Source organism: Cavia porcellus, unplaced genomic scaffold (assembly GCF_034190915.1).
Source record: "Cavia porcellus strain 051 isolate PalLab524CR breed Dunkin Hartley unplaced genomic scaffold, mCavPor4.1 scaffold_12, whole genome shotgun sequence".
Lineage (NCBI taxonomy): Eukaryota > Metazoa > Chordata > Mammalia > Rodentia > Caviidae > Cavia > Cavia porcellus.
Window position 1 is genome coordinate 81,125,645 of NW_026947495.1, and position 12,730 is coordinate 81,138,374.

Here is a 12,730-nt window from a genome sequence, read left to right on the forward strand (position 1 = left end):
ATGAGACTTCAAAACAAGATGGTACTAAATCAGCATTACCTATTAAGATGTCATTTTCTCCAAAATAGCTGTTCCTATCATCCAATCTTCTCTGTCTCATTTCTGTTGAGCTCTTTTTCTGTCAGTAGCTGTCAGTTTGTCTTCTTCATTTTGTTCTCTGCTCCATTCGTTGTGGCCTCCCCGCCACTATTTCTGGGTTCTTTGTATTTTTCTTTTTTTAGAATATCCTGCAATACTTTCTGTAGGGTTGAATTGGTGGTTGCAAATTCCCCCAGTTCCTCTTTATCCTGGAAGCACCTCGTTTTTCCATCAATTTCCAGGGACAGTTGTGCAGGATATCTCAATCTTGGCTGGAGATTATTATCTTTCAAAGCTTGAATTATTTCTCCCCATGCTCTTCGTGATTTGATGGTTTGTGAAGAGAAATCTGCTGTGATTCTGATGGGTGTTCCCTTGTAAGTGATCTGTTTCTTGTCTCTAACAGCTTTTAATATTCTGTTCTTGTATTGAATTTCTGGAATTTTTATTATTATATGCCTGGGTGTTTCTCTGTTAGGGCAAACCCAAAATTTAAAGCTCCCTCTCTTTGCACATGCACCAGTGCTCCTCCAATCAGCTGTCAATACATCATACCACCAGCCCCTTTAACTCCGCCCCTGGCAAGTCCAAATAAAGCCAGCAGCTTTTTTCTTGAACCTTCAGAGGGTGCCTGCCTCTCTTCAGTAGCCCTCCCGTGCCCGCAATAAAGGACTTTTTCTTTCTTTCTGTTTTCTCTCTCACATGTCAGAAGACCAAATAGTTCTTATGGATTCCTTTGTTTTACTTTGAGCCGTAAAAATACAACAAACATGAAGGTGGAGGATCACTGCAAGTTTGAGACCAGCCTGGGCTACAGGGCAAGGTGCTGTCTCAAAAAACAGAAACAATAAACAATCAAAGCACAATAATTTAAAACAGATCCTATAATTAAAAAATTAATGGACTCAATGACTGTAACTATATAGAATAATAAAACTATATTTCCCAAAAAAAATTTATTTCAAATAACTTTAATACATAGCTCTTTATACAACCGTAGTGAGACGCATTTTAAAACATAAGAAGCTACAAAGGAATTTTAATCTCCAGTGGATTTCTTGTGAATAGTAACATGGGTTTTGCTATTTGAGAACACTTCATATTTAGGATAAAGCAAATGTATCCAAACTTATGATAAACTGTTAAGAATGTTTAAGACTTTTTTTCACTGCAAGATAACAAAGATAGAATTTGAAGAAATGTTTTAGAAGATGATATGGGCCAAGTCTCTTCTAGGTATTAAACTAAGGATAGGCTACTAAATCAAAAAGAAAGTAAGAAAAAAAGTTAATTTCTTGTTAAAATCTGTATCTTCTTTTTATACACTTTGTTTCAGCCTTTAATCAAAATTGGTATTATTTATAATTTTAAAATGTGTTAATGTGTTTACTTTCTAAAGAAAAGACAATAATAGATATTCAGAAACAGTAGCACTGGATATAGAAAAAAAATTGGGACAAACAAAGCCAAAGAAATCCAGAGGACTACTGACTGAATAGATCACTGTTGCACCAGAAAAAATATTAGAAAGGATTCTATAGTTCAAGTCCTGCTGACTTGAAGAATTGTAGGGCTATATAAAGACATGAGTAAAATCTTAGAAGAAGCAATTTTGGCAAGAAAAGTACTTTCTACTTTAGACATAATTCTAGTTGGATATTTTCAGGAGGCAATAAGACCTGTAAAGGTTTATTATGAGAAAGACTTCAGAATTAGCAGAATCCACGAAAAAGCTTCAGTAAGTGTTGAAGCTTAGGATTCAGTTAATATCCATTGGGAGTCTATACAATGACCAAGATTCCAACGTCAGGAGCATAAAATTAAGAAAATAAAAGTAAGAAGAGCACAAGAACATGAGGAAAAGTTGTCAGATATGGAGAAGATGAGCCAGTCCTATTTCAGCAAAGGAGGAGGACATAGTAGCTACCAGTTCACAGGTCACATATCACAAAGAAAGATCAGGCACCGAGACCAAAGGGATCTGGTGACCAAAAGTCACTTAGGAAATAACTAAAAAGATTCATGCAAAAGTATATCAACCTCAGTACCATTTATGATATTAAAAATGTCTCTAATGGCCTACATTAGTAAATAAATTATATGCATACAATAAATACTGCACAGCAATTAAAGTAATACTTTGAAGAATTTTATGATAGAGGATAATGCTAATGAAAATACTGTAGGAAACAAACATATAGGTATATAGTATCAACTATACAAAGTACATAAAAATATCTTTAAAGAATGAGATGTTAACATTACCTCTTGATAGTGTATAATTATTTCAACCTTTTTATTTTTCTCTATAAAATTATGAGTTTTTTAAATCAAAACTTACTATTACTGTCACTAATCATTAAATTGAGATGATTCAAATACATTTAGTGATATATCTTTATAATGCACTACAATCTATAGATAGATAGATAGATACATTATGAAGTTTAATTTTAGGTTTTTGTGTTTGACATTTGAGGAAAGATTTTCCTAGGAAAGAAACTGCTTATGTATCAGTTTGGGCATCTTTCTCACACTTTAACAGTGATAAGACAGCAAGCCTACCCGCACATTTAATTCAGCTTTTGCATTGCAATACCTTTTGTTTCTTAAATGCTATCTCTCCATTCCTGCTAAGTTCATTTCCATTCTTGTGAAATTAGAACTTTTGTAGTGCTTTCAAGACGGGTCTGTGGGTAAGCTCTCCTACAGTATCTATGTGTCAGCATGTTTCTATTTTGCCCTTGGGTGATAATTTGGTTGGACATGGAATCCTACATGGATGGCTTATTTCTCTCGATACTTTGAAGACCTTTTGCTGTCACTTGCCGGCATCTGTCGATGAGAAGGTGGTTCTCAGTCAAGTTGCCATTTCTTGGTGGAAAACCCCCTCCCTGTCCTGTTACCTAACAGATATTTTCCTTCCTTGACATTCTGTAGTTTTCAGAATGATGAATAAAGGTGTGGTTTTGGTTTTATTAATTTCCCTTGGGATTTAGAAAGCTTTTTAAATCAGTGGATTCATGTTTTTACAGTTCTGAAAATGTCTTATTACTTCACATATTGCCTTAAAAATAATGCTGTCGAATGTGTTCTGGAGCATTTCATTCCACCCTCCAATCAGGAACCCTCCTGTGTCTCTGTATTTCTCTAGGAATGAATTTCCCGAGTCTTCCGATTCATGCTCTTAAATGGTGTCTGTTATTTATACCATTCAGCAAGAAATCTCTTCTTTCAATGAGTATTACTTCTTTCTTTTGATGGTTATTTCTAGAGTTTGTTGGTTTTTAATTCAAATTCATCTTTGTGTGTGTGTGTGTGTGTGTGTGTGTGTGTATGATACTAGAAAATAAACCTGGGGCCTCTGCCCTGAGCTACATTCCCAGCCCTTTTTATTTATTGATTTACTTTATTTTGAGACAGAATCTCACTAGGACACTAAGTTGCTTAAACTGGCCTCAAACTTACGATCCTCCTGCCTTTGCCTCTCTGAGTGCTGGTGTTGTGGGCATGTGCTACACATCTGGCTCCATTGGTTATTCTTTTTTTTTTTTTTTTTTTTTTTGTCTTTTTCCTTTTTATCAGTACCAGGGATCGAACTCAAGGCCGCCTGCTTGCAAGGCAGGCACTTATGCCGCTGAGCTAAATCCCCAGTTCCTCCATTGGTTATTCTTTAAAATAATATTTTATTCTTACCTCCTGAGCTTCATTCTGACTTTAAAAATCTCTTTCTATATTTTAAACATACTTATTCTAAAAACTATTTCTGTATTATCTAGAGTTCCTCCTCATTATTTCTCCCTTACATCGCATATGCTATCTCTCAAGGTGTCAGATTTCATCAAGTCCTGTGTAATTTTGGTCTCTGAGCTCGTATTTGCATGAATTATGTCCTGTCAGGGTCCCGTGCTTGCCTGTCATGAAGGCATTCCTGGAGCTGGACCCGTTTACACTCATTTTTTGGCGGTGGGTCTGTACAATACAAAGCCTGAAAACAGAACCATCCCCTTGTAGTATGCAGTTTGGGTTGCTAATTCTTCATGCTTGATCCTCTTTGGCAGTCACTGGGCACTGCAGAGTTTCAACACTTGTGGATTTCTCTCTGCAGCACTGAAAGATCCTGCTCTTTTTTGGGAGTTCAGCAATGTAGTAAAACAGTTAATCAACCGTTTCAGGGTACTTGGCATGAGGGTGGAAGCGTGAATGAACTCATTTCCTTTAAGCTTTTTGCCAATATTCTGCTGCACTTCAGGTCATTTTAATTGCTAGAAGAGAAACTCCACTTCAAGAGAATTATTTCAAGTGAACTGGGAAGGCAATAGTGTTTTAAGAAGAAATACAAAAATAGAACATGAAGGCTATAAATATAGACTGCCTTCCTCCCCTCTATTACCCATCATCCATCATTGGCTGGTCTATCTGTAGGAAAATATTTCACTCACCTTTCTTTTTCTACAAGAAAAAAGACATAAAATTACACCATAGTGGAAGGGTAGGAACTAGTGAGGAATGCACTTAGATGAAGAGAACAGAGAAGAGAAGCATCTTTTTCAGAAATGAGAAGGAAGAAACATGGAGGCAGAGAAAATGAAGGTGAAGGATTCTTCACTGGCAGATCTTGGTCTCCAAGGTAAGAATCAGCCTGGAAGCCTGAAGACAGGTACACACGTCACGGCTCCGGAGTGGTGAGGGTTAGATGGAGGAGGGGTAAGGAGTGTGGGACACAGGAGAGGGATGTTGACTCTTGAGGGAGAGAGGGTCCCACGGGAGGTCAGTTCTGTGTGCAGTGGTCTTGTGGACCCTGGAGCGGATGAATCAACCAGTGCACACTGCTTGGAAGACTTGACAAGGTAAGCGTCTCACCATTCAAGGTGTCAAGAGGCTTTTTGGTAATACTTTGCTGATTCAGACAATGTTTGTTTCTGATGCTTTCCGAAAAGCAGGTATGCCATACTGCACTCCAAATTTGTACATGGCTAAAGCCACATTGGTGGGTTTTATCCAGATACGTGTTCCCATAGTGCTGTTTCTGTACAGCTTGATTTCCAACAGCAGATGAGTTCTCAAGAGTCACACGAAACAGAGGCATTCACGAGCCAAAATCTCAGTGAAATGCTGATGAGCAGGGTTAGGAGCCCAGAGCCTGGAGCAGAGCTGCAGACACCAGTTCTGCCACCTGGGCGCAATCTGGGGCGAATGTCCTGGTTTCAGTAGGGCTCTGTGTTCTCATGTGAAATACAGGCATTCGACAAATGATTTCCGAAAATGTAGGACTCGTGCAAATTAAAGCTTTAAACCTTTCATTCACATAACCTTCCTAAGAGGAAAAGACCACACTGTAACCACTTAATAATCACCTCGCAACTGAAGTACCTAATAAATATGCTAATATGTCAGCATCTCAGAAAACACGTTAGGCCTGTTTAAGTTCACTTTAGTTTTTATTTCTTGGAGGCAAAAAGTACCTTCTCAGCACCACACAGCCATCCTCACTATTACTGGATTTTTATACACAAGAAGACAAATCATGCTGTGTGGTATGAAATCTAGCTGTTTGTTAAAATTAATTTTACTAAATTATATTGACCTGAATGCTTTAATGTAGAGTTTTTTTGTTTGGTTGGTTTTGTTTTTTTGTTACCAGGGATTAAACTGGTGACCTTGCACTTGCCAGGCAGGCACTTATGCCACTGAGCTAAACCCCAGTCCTGGTTGGTTTCTTTTTTTTTTTTAAAGTTTTATTTCTTCTTTTCTTAAAAATGCCCCATATATACTATGTTGGCTTTTAAAAACTAATCTTCATCTCAATCAACTGGTTTCAAGCCTTGCCAAACTTGCTACACCTCCTACAGTTTTGTGATAGGCATATTATAAATATTTTCTTTTAATTTATTTGAAAATAATTCAGATATTCCAGTTACAATCCTAACCCTTACCTTTTCTTTGATGCTTCAGAACTTAGAAAGAAAACAAGAAAACATAATGCCAGCTCTGGCTGCCAGTTCTGTTTCCAAGGAAACAGAATAGCTCATCAAGAACAAAACAAGGGTTTTCAACCTGATTATCCCTTTCACCGGTTCAGTCCTCGGCCCTGCAAAATGATACACAACATAACTGTAGCCTCGCACTCCTGAAGTTAATTCTGTGCTGTCTCTTGTGATTAAAACCAGGCGAAGAGTGTAATCTCGTGGGTTATGTGGTGGCTTGCCTGTATAAACAGCTAAACTCCTTCAGGTTCACAAGGATAAAGACTATCTGGTGAATACAAAGCACCTGTATACCTGCTGAGTAGCCTGATATATTTTGACTGCTACAATGTCAAATGTTTTCATTATTGAAATCAGATTCTATATTTCTTGGGAATCATATAAGACAGTCATGGAAATTTATAAAAAAAGGGTAAAGACTTCCTGTGTGAAATGTTTTGTCTGAAAGACACAAAAGGGAAAAGGGTCAAGGGAAGTAGCTGCACCTGCATGCCAACCAGAAAAGCATTGTCCTCTGGACAAAGTTATGACCCTGAAAGACCCTAGCATTATTATGTTACCCAGTGGTGCTGTGCGTTTCGTAAAAAGCAGAATTCCATTATGTAAAAATTATAGAGCCAGGGAATTCTTTTCAGGATGAACTGCACAATGGAAATTCACTGTAGTGAAAGAATAGTTTAATAGGTGTTAGATGACATCTTGATAATTTTAGGTAATGAATACTGAAATTTGAATAATAGTTCTAATGGGAAAGAGTGGTTAATGTAATCATTATTTGGTATTATATCTATTTTCTGCTTATGTATCCATTTCCTGCAAAGAATTCAAAGTTCTTAAAGGTATAAGCTACATGAAGATCTTTTTATTTCTAAGCCCAATAAAGGAACAGAAGGTACACTATAAGTCTTGTGGAATAAATTTTAAAATTTATTTTAGCAATACCCTATACTTCAGTTAAAAACTTTAGCTACATTTGAGCTTCTTGTTATGAAATGCAAAATTATGGCAAACAATTTCATTGCAAACAGTAATAACCAAGGTAGATTATTTACTGTAAATCAGCTCTCAATACTCAAAAAGGCTTGGAGGATAAGCTAGGCACCTGGAAGACAGCGCTGGCGATACACAGCAGTGTGGAGAGACAATCCCAACAGCACATGGCACGACGTGTGCTTGGGTGGAGAAGGACAAGACATGTGCAGTGGCCGGTTTTGGCTGAAGCCCATGTGTTTAAGCAAAGTGTGGAACCTGAGACCTTTGGGAAGGGTGGTGAAGGATCTGCACACGTGTTCTCATCTATCAAGGAGGTCTGGGTAGATCCAGGGGTTGGCGCGTCCCTCTAAAGGGCCAGGTAATAAATACTGCTGGCCTGAAGGGCCGGAAGCTTCTGAAACAGTTCATCAGCTCTGCCTTCACGGATGAAACGAGCCGAAGGCAGTGGTGGGTGCTGGAACAGCTCTGCAGCAAAAGAATCTGGCTTAGAACACAGATGAACAGACAGCAGGGAGAAGCCCAAGGAACTCCGCAGTCATCTGTTTCTGTAGGAGAAATGCTAATTTGTTTCATTCATCTACTGGTTTCTTTTGTTCAGTGAGAAGAGCTTTGCCTCTTTGTTTGTTTCTTCTTCCTAAGAAAGAATCATTTTTGTCCACGAGGCACATATACTCTGAGTAACATTTTGGCCCTTCTTTTAAGACCGTGATGCAGAGGATATAAACCATTGCTATTCTCTATTTTATGAAAATTTATTCTATGAAAATTTATCTTGTGTTTTTCATAGAGGTAAGCGGTACTTGTAATACATTTAAAAAAACATACAGGGGACCAGATTTGGCCTGTCCACCATGGTTTGTGATCTCTAAACTACAAGATACCTAATTCAATATTCCACATTCAGGGGTCTGCATCTGTGTTAACATGAGCCAACAGGGATTTTCTGATTTTTCAGATCAATTGGATACCTATCAAGAAATGTGATTGATGGTGAAATGCACAGGTGAATTTAGACTAATGATTCAACTTTTAGCTAAACATGTCCATGCCCTAAAGCTTTATGTAGTATCATTTTATATATATATATATGAACTATTATGACATTACTTGATATGGTATCATGACTAATTTCATAGTAGGTCCTTTTTTATAGTAATGTACTTGCTTCTTTATTAACCCAGTAAGGAATAAGACCAGCAAAGGTTTAAAAATGACTGTAATTTCAAATAGTGATGAATGCAAGTAACAGTTTGAGATTTCAGCAAAACAACAATGTGATATGAAAGGATGTGATTTTTTAATTGTAATGAAATACAAGAAGATATTAATGAAATTATAAAAAGTGCTCTTCTATGGAAAAATAAAACAAAATATCATAAGCAAATAATTAGAGAATTATAATAATTAGTACACTGGGTATTATGGTCTTGAAAGAATGGCCTAAATATTAATAGATCCATTTCAGAGTTTTTGTTTTTATTTTTGAGACACGGTCTCATTATGTAGTTCACTGCATATGGTTTTGAACTCACTATGTAATTCAGGTTGGACTTGAAGTCATCAATCATCCTGCCTCAGCCTGCCAAAAGCTGGGATAAGAGGCATATGCCACCATGCCCAGCTAATAGATCCATTGTGTGTGTGTGTGTGTGTGTGTGTGTGTGTTTTGTGTGTTTTAAAACAGAGTTTTGATGGAGACCACTACAAAGCAGCTCTGAGCAGGATTTAAAATTAACTAATGGGCCTGGGGATTTAGCACAGTGGCATAAACACCTGCCTGGCAAGTGGGAGGTCATCAGTTCGATCCCTGTACCAGAAAAAACAAACCAACAAAAGTAACCTAAATAATATGGCACCCAGAGAAGCTCTTTGTCCCAGCCTCTAGAGTCTCTAACTCCGCTGGAGGGTTTTGATCCTCCTGGAGCCCTAAAATCATACTACTTGTCTCATTTATTTACACCTTCGCTATACACTTCTTGGGGAGATTGGAGATATTGGCCAGGTCCCAGATAGAGTTTCACTACATAATTCAGGCTGGCCTTGAACTCACAGGAATCCTCCTATCTCAGCCTCCCAAATGCTGGAACTTCAAGGACATCTAAATGCCTTACATTTATTTATTTATCTTGTTATCTATTAGAGGGTAAGGGAACAAAGTTAGTCACTCAGATGTCAGTATATTTTTGATACCAGAAAGTTAAACCTGTACAAAACTCTATATTTCCCATTGTTACCATGTGAGGGTCTCATCTGTAAAATTCTTAGTGTATACTTTTCCCTGAGCCACTGCAAGGCCACTGAAGCTGGGGGGGGGGGCTTCAAATTATTTTGTGTGTGGTAAAACCAGAAAGGCTTGTATTTTACTTGAAGGACAAACAGCTGCCTAAAACACAGTCTTAGTAAAAGGAGTTAAGGGTGAGAGCCAATTGGCCCTGCCACAGAGGGGTGTGGTCAGGATCTTGCTTTTGCTGACAGTTTTGATTGCCAAATTACTTATGACCTGATATGAAGCAGGGGTAGTTTCCCAGGAACTGTATCCAAATAAACTTTTCCCAGTTAATAGCATAATGTAAGGAGGCCTCTTCCAGGTTTTGCCTGTGACTCATTATTTTTATTTTATTTTATTATTATTATAGGGTCTCCTATGCAGTTCAGGCTGTCCTTGAACTCACTTTGCCCAGGCTGGTCTTGAAGTTGCAGCGATTCTCCTGCCTCAGCCTCCTGAGTGCTGGGGTTAGAGGAGTGTGCCGCCACACCGGACTCAATATTTTTATGATTTGAGGAATTGTTTAATTCCTTTGAGCCTTGATTTACTCATTTATAAAATGGGAAGTATAATCCTCCCTTGGGGGTTGTGGGAAAGGGCACAGGTATCTGTGTAAAGGGCTGGATATGTAATAGGCACTCAGTACAGGCGGCTTTATCACTCAGCACTTGGCTGCCTAGAAAAACTAGTATTCATCCCAGAGCAGTAAAAGTACTCTCCTGATACGAAAAGGGGGCGGGGAGGAAAGATGAACACTTCTTTAAGCGCAAGGACCACCATCTTTCCATCTGTCAAAGAGACTGGTGCGGTGAGCTGATTGGAGCCGTAGGGAGGGGTGAAAGCCTTCTTCCTTAGGAGCTAGAATCCCATCAGGACAAGCGCGTTTCAGTGAAGGCCACAGTTTCTGTGGACACTTGATTGTGGCCCCTGCCACCCCGACAGCCCTGAGCAGGGTCTCGGGAGATCCCCTGTGGGGCTCTCCTGACAGCTGGGAGGTTTTCTCTGCTCCTGCGAGGCCTGTAGCAAATGTCTACCTGCTCCTGTCACCTAGCAGCTTCTCCACCAGTGCCTGCCGTGGCCAGAGTGTGGCTTCAAAGTCGATGTGAGATGAGACAGAGGGAGATTCCAGGCGCACAGGGCGGCACTGCGGAAGCTGGGTACAAAGGCCCCGGCTCTGCTGCCCTCCAAAGCCCCAGACCACAAGGCGCCAAGAGCTACTCTCCCAAGGGCACGAGACCAGTAACTACTTAGCTCTTTGCCAACGGGGTCTGTCTGAAGGGTTTGGCCGAGTTTCACTCTGGTGCTTGTTTTCCTGCTCCAGCACTCCTGCCTCATCCTGATGCCCAGTTGGCTGGAGGGTGAAGCCACCCTCTTTGGCCTAATTGGTGCCAAAATGGGTGCTTTCAAGGCAGCTGTTGAAAAGAATCCACAGGCAAGGGCATGACGGAGGTCAGAGGTCAGTGATCATACATCCTACAGGTTAGCAAAGTTTGGCCAACAGAAACAAAGCAGGGAACAAAACACAGTCAACAATCGAAGATGCCTGTCTGAACAGAAGAGGAGAAAGACCCAGGGAGGAGGGAATAAAATGACCAGGCGCCTGCTTCCCCTGAGGCTCCTGTGGGTCTGCTCCTTACCCTTCTCCCCAGAGCCCTCCGCATCCTAAGTGGGCAGTGCTCAAGATGGACAGTGCCTGCTGGTCAGCAGAGGTGGACAAGGCCCCTGCACATCCAGGTTCATAATAGCATTATTCCCAGTAGCCGTAAGGTAGAAACAGCTCAACTGCCCATCAAGAGCAAGTGGAAAAACAGAATATATTGCATTTCTTTAGGGGCTACGGACTCTGACCAAGGAAAGAGTGCACATGCATGTGGGCACACCTGCCCACCCAATCCCCCAGCGCGCGCGCGCACACACACACACACACACACACACACACAGAGCAATATTATTCAGTGTTGCAGTGGATGGATATTCTAACACTGCTATTATATGTTTGAACTTCGAAGGTATTATGAAAAGTACATAAACCAGTCAAAAAGGATAACCATGGTATAATTCCACTTATGTGATGCCTAGAGTAGTCCTGTCCGTAGAGATAGAAAGTAGAATAGTGGCTGGCAGCTCAGGGAGAGAGACACAGCAGTTACTTTTAACTAGTATAGACTTACAATTTTGCAGGGTGAGATTTATCCAGATGGACAGTTGTGACAGTTATGCAGCCACATGCATGTCACTAAACTATACCTTGAAGATGGCAAGGTGGGAATTTTTATGTATCTTGCTTCAATTTTTTTTCTTTTTTTGTTATCAGGAATCAAACTGGGGACCTTGCACTTACCAGGCAGGTGCTGTGCTGCTGAGCTGTATCCCTGGTTCTACCCCAATTTTTTTTTTTAAATGAGAAATGGCCTTGGAAGATTTTCATAGCAGCAGGTTATACATGAATCCTGTTTTTCAGGGCATTTTTAGTGAGAAATACAGTGATTTTCTTTCTGGGAAAGGAAAGTATAAAAATATATTTTTTGGAATTTTTTTAATGAAAGCATCTTCCATTGGTGAAAAATCCTTTCTTCTCTAACACAATATTTTCCTGAGCAGTAATAAAGAGCCCGCCCCACTCTCAGATGGACTGGAGAGGGCAAGATGTGAGGACAGCGTGTGATGCAGGGCACAGTGTGTGCAGGAAGAATCCAGAAAGAGAAAAATGTAAGATAGGTGGACAGAATGAGGAATGAAAGCAGAAAGCCATGAGCGGAGGCAGAAGAGGACCTTGGAGGCTTTCCACAACAGCGAGCATAACAAGGACTTTGAAACTGAACAATCTGTCAGCAGAAGAGCTCAGCAGAGAAGACACTGTAGAATAAGACAAGCGAGACAGATCTTTCTGTCCCCCAGTGTCGAGCGGAACAATACCAGAAAAGAAGCAGAGGCAGGGACCTCAGCCATCTCTGACCCGGAAGGCCCCACAGCTCTGCAGAGGAGGAAGGGGCCTCAACAAGGTGCTTTGTGGGGGAACAAGCTTTCCGGGTCAGAATTGCCTGTAGAGTTTTAAATGCAGAATTGTTCTGCAGTGGGTTCTGGGCCAAGACTGGACACTTGCATCTCTGGTGAGTTTCCAGGTGATGCTGAGGCCACTGGTTTGACAGCCACAATGTGAGAACCACGGTTCTAGAATGAAAGAGGTGTAGGGTATCAGTGACTGGTTGTACACATTCGAGATTTTTTTCAAAACCTTAAAAAAGAAGGCCCAAGTCAGGAACTATAGTGAGAGACTGTACTGGCATTACATAAACTCAGTAGATTTATCCACATTTGGTTCTTAATGCAGTGGGTAAGGGTGGGAAATTTATAGTCAGATCTGGGCAAAATGGCTAGAAAGCAGTATGTCTTATCAGCCTTTTCC

At 40.1% G+C, this 12,730-nt stretch overlaps 1 long non-coding RNA gene across 3 annotated transcripts in view; it reads left to right on the forward strand.

Moving 5' to 3' along the window:
• Positions 1-4,468: 4,468 nt before the first annotated feature.
• The window catches only part of LOC134478348 (uncharacterized), a 38,033-nt gene continuing 29,771 nt past the window's right edge, over positions 4,469-12,730 (forward strand). For all 3 annotated transcript variants that reach the window (XR_010050952.1, XR_010050950.1, XR_010050951.1), the window contains exon 1: positions 4,469-4,708. This is a non-coding gene — a long non-coding RNA (uncharacterized LOC134478348). The remainder of the gene's footprint in view (positions 4,709-12,730) is intronic.